This window comes from Sinocyclocheilus rhinocerous, unplaced genomic scaffold (genome assembly GCF_001515625.1).
Source record: "Sinocyclocheilus rhinocerous isolate Xijiao unplaced genomic scaffold, SAMN03320098_v1.1 scaffold846, whole genome shotgun sequence".
In the NCBI taxonomy this organism is placed as follows: Eukaryota; Metazoa; Chordata; class Actinopteri; order Cypriniformes; family Cyprinidae; genus Sinocyclocheilus; species Sinocyclocheilus rhinocerous.
In genome coordinates, this window is record NW_015661883.1 from 104928 (window position 1) to 109416 (window position 4489).

The window sequence follows — 4489 nt, forward strand, 5'->3', positions numbered from 1 at the left end:
AGTGGGACAAACATGGTTATTATATATATATATATATATATATATATATATTATGCAATATTAGAATGTTGTTACTGCAGATGTTTAGGGTCATGGGAAGTTTTTTTTTCTCGGGGGATGGTTTGGAGGTGCTTTTCTGGTTCTCGTGTGTGTGTGCGTGTGTGTGTGTGTACCTGTTATGAGGACCAGATGTCCCCACAAGTATAATAATACCAGTAAATAATGAGGAAACAAGCTTATAAATGATACAGAATGAAGTGTTTTGAAAATGTTTTTAAAATAGCAGAACGTTTTGTGTGAGGGGTAGGTTTAAGTGTTGCAATATTTTATATTTTGCCTTCAAAAAGGCCTAGGCTATGCCTGTTTTTGTTGTATGTGTTTGTTGTTAAGTAAAATGAACTAGAGAACAGTTAAGAAATTCTGACTGTGCATTTAACTCTTTTCTATCTACATAACAACATAGGTCTATGATAATAGTTGCTTAATGTCTTTATAATAAATTCATCAATGCATCATATTGTATTATTTGTCTGATGATGTTAAATTATCCATGTTTCAACCTTCCATAATCAAAAGCATTTTACTATTCCACATGAATCAAGGTGATTTTGGCCTTTTATCATAGACTTTTCAGTGTCCCACATTAGTAAGCTGCAGATTTTCTCAGATGATTTGCACTAAGAGCACTAATATGTCTATAATTTCTTTTATGAATGTGTTATCGGCATTTTCTCTTTTGATTTGATTAGGACACATCCTGGGTTTTTAAAAATGGTATTGGGTATGGATTTAATGTTTTGGCTACATCACAATATTTCACAGAAGTCTGAAATGCAAATAATTTCCCACTTTAGGGCAATTCACCCTATGCTTTTATTTTAGTGGAATTGTATCAATAAACAAAATCTCCAGTCTTTCACATGCATCTTAAAGATCATGTTTAATTTGTGACTGTGAAGTGGGGGTGGCACGACATTGTTTTGCCAAGAGCGGCAGTTGAGCTTGTGCTGGTGTTGTGCCGAATTCTGACCCTCGCCAGATTATTACCCCCTAGTATTGGCACAGTAGGTTAGGATTAGGGGTGGGGTTAGGATTAGGCAATCAGGTAGTAATTTCAACAGGTGGTAATAATTTGGCAGGGGGTCGAAAATGGGCCTGTCTTTGTCCATTTTAGGGATTTCTGGGCATGTCATAAGTTCTATGATGTCATAATGTCATTACTTCTATGAGTCCGTTTTGGACTTTCTGCACGAGAGCACCCTCCAGCGTCAAGTATGAATTAATCAGACACTGCATGAAAGTGTTTAGCACTCCGTAATGATCACATCGTCTCGTTCTGGATACGAATAAAACGCCAGGTCATGCATAGATCTTTTCTCTTTGAATTTAAATCTAGACTTATTCACACTGGCCAATGAAAACTGTACGTGAACACACTTGCCCGAAAAAGTACGGGGGACGAATTTTACGGTTTATTAAAAGTGGTGGTATTATTAATATCCGATATTAAAATCAGTGCAACACACTTTGCAAAAGGCCTGGGCATTTTCGACATGGCTTAGAGATATTAAATTAAATTATTCTGTCCTGCTGTTATTAAATTTACATTTATTTTGTTTGTGTTTTTTCACCGGTGCACCACCCGAGTCTTCTCCTCCCATGCTTTATTCAACTTTAGTGATGTCAGGTTCTTGTTCTCGAGTCAAGAATCGATTGCAACAGTTTTCGGATCACCAGTACACTGAATTGAGAATGGTTTCTTTCGGACACGTCCAATTTGAGAACTGATGAGCTGATGATATTGCGCATGCGTGATTCAGGGTGAATCTACCGAACAGTACATGACAGCAGCACCGTCTGAACAACTGATGGACAACTGATGCTGTGCTAATGCTATGAGTGCGTGTAAACCGAGGACTTGAATGAGTGGACCAGTCTGGCTTTCGCAGCCCGGAGGGCATAGTCAGTTGCCGAGTGCATTACCTGCAAGACCTAGATGCAGCTTGTCCAGAAGCCGTGTAAGCTTTCGCCACGGGAGACGAAGAAAACTTATAGGCCCTGGACGGGAGTCTCGGACAGCCCCACCAAGTGGCGGCGTTTTGCGGGCATAGATGCACCACAATCGCTCTCTCCACCTGAGAAACCTCCGTATACCCCCTTGCTGGACCCCCATCGAGGGCGATGAGAGCAGAGGAACCGGTATATCGTGTCCTGGCCGAGAAAAGGGCCTTGCACAATTTCGTGCACCACCAGGAAGAAAGGCACTAGGGCTGGTTGTGGCTTAGAGTCATGCTCAGCACTCAGAAACCAATCATCGAGCCGTGAGCTCTCGGTACAGGGTGGGGGAGAACACTCCAGCCCGATACTCTTGGCCACCCGGGCAAGCATGGCTGCCATTTCAGCGTCTGCCCCAGACTGAAACTGCGTCAGATGGCTCTAGCCCACCCTCCAATGCTGTGATTGATACCTCGTCTTTACGAGCCCCGAATTAAAAATTTAACTCGCCCAGAGACAAGCTCTCAAACCCATCCAGAAGCTCTACCGGGGTGCACGGCACATAGGAGGATCGGGAAGTCCGCGGGGAGTCACCCGGCTGAGCCATTCCCTCCTCCCTACACTCTCCCCCAACGCACTTTGCTGCGGCCTCATACCTGGAAGTAGAAGGACCGGAACGGGAAGCAGAAGGGGTGACTTATGGTCTTTTAGAAAAGAACGCGAGCCGCGAGCTGTGATCGGAACGTCCCCATGGGCAAGTTCTCACAAAGAGAACGTGCACCATCCACTAGTGCCGATTCAGCATGGGTGCGGCCCAAACACTGAACACAGCAATCTTGTCCATCAGAAGGCGAGATGTAAAACCAGCAACCAGAAGGACACGGATGGAAAGGCATGATGTGAACCACACAATTCAAACCGTGATTTCGCTCTTTTAGAGGATTTGCTCTTTTTTAGGAAATAGCTCTCAAAAATCGCCGCTGAAGCACCCAGGGGTACTCTCACAACACTTAGCTGTGTATAGAGAGGGAGGGACCGCTGTCTGTGCTGTAGATCCAATGACGAGAAGATCGAGAGGTAAATGAATGCTACAGTTCTCATGAAGAGATGCTGCATTGGCTCCAAAGAACAGAACGAATGAGCTTATGCCACGCTGGCATATTTATACCCAGATATCTGGGTTGTGGCCAGCTATGCAGATTTTGCTCACCAATTGTCATTGGCCTTTTCTCAAAGATGTCAGAGGTAATTAGAAAAAGAAGTTTAATAAGTAAGGAAAAAACAAGTTTAAGTTTTTTTTTTTTTTTTACTGTATTTTATTTCAATTAAAGTTTATTTTATTTCAAGTTATTAGAAAAAGAAGTTTAATAAGTAAGGAAAAAACAGTAAGTTTTTATTTTTTATTTTACTGTATTTTATTTCAATTAAAGTTTATTTTATTTCAAGTAACAAAATGGTGTTATGGTTTTATATTTAGTTCACTATAATAACCACAATATATACATAATAAACTTCTATGGTATTTTGGCTCACACTTTCATTTTAGGCTCATACTTTCAATATAAAACTTGCGTGCAACCCATTTTACATTTACTTGGAATAACATGCACTGAAGAGCCATTTATAAGACCAGGAATGTGTATTATGAAAGTAAGTGGTGTCAATTTAATTTTGATTTTAAAGTTGATTCGTTGTTTTCTGTGGTTTGATTTCTTTGGACATAAAACATAAACTTGTGTAACTAAAAGTCATTGTTTCAACAGGTTTTTGCAGTATGGACTAGGGGCTGCACAGACTAGTCGACTTTAATGCTCTGCCATGACGCTTTAAAGGGTGGTTGATTGCGATTTCACTTTTTTAATGTTAGTTAGTGTGTAATGTTGCTGTTTGAGCATAAACAATATCTGCAGTTACCAAGCTGAAAGTTCAATGCAAACGGAGATATCGTCTTTTAAAATTCTGGCATTTTTTTTTATTATTAATAATAATGAGCCATAAGCATGCATTTAAAGTAAGGGGAAAATCCAAAAACCTTGCATTTATTTGTGTTACAACGCGGATAAATCAGTCTTATTCCGTGATGTAGCAAGTCAGCCCTGGGCCCATATGCAAAAAATTTGACCTTTTTTTCAGTCAAAAAATGTCTGACCCCCCGGCAGCTTTGTGCTTTGTTACTAAGTCTCAGCCTTCTGTCAATTTTATGATAAAATACAAACAACAAACGTTTTTTTACGCTCTTTAATTTGTAGTGAGATAATTCGCAGCACGAAATAAACATGAATATTTGAATGCATGTTGAAAAAAATCTAAACAACTTAATACAAACGAATGTCTTATGAATCGATCAATCAGAGTTTTAAAAAAAGTCAAAAGAATGACGAATGCCACAGACTTTTTTTTTTTTGGAGGAGTAGGCCTATGGGTGGAATTTTCACATTATATAACATGATTTTATTATCTTAATTTTAACTTTATTCTTAAAATATTATGACAT

The 4489-nt window shown here is 39.7% G+C and overlaps 1 protein-coding gene across 1 annotated transcript in view; it reads right to left on the bottom strand.

The window, feature by feature from the left end:
• The window catches only part of LOC107726762 (glycine-rich cell wall structural protein-like), a 13520-nt gene that overhangs the window by 764 nt on the left and 8267 nt on the right, over positions 1-4489 (bottom strand). The gene's annotated exons all lie outside the window — the stretch shown is intronic.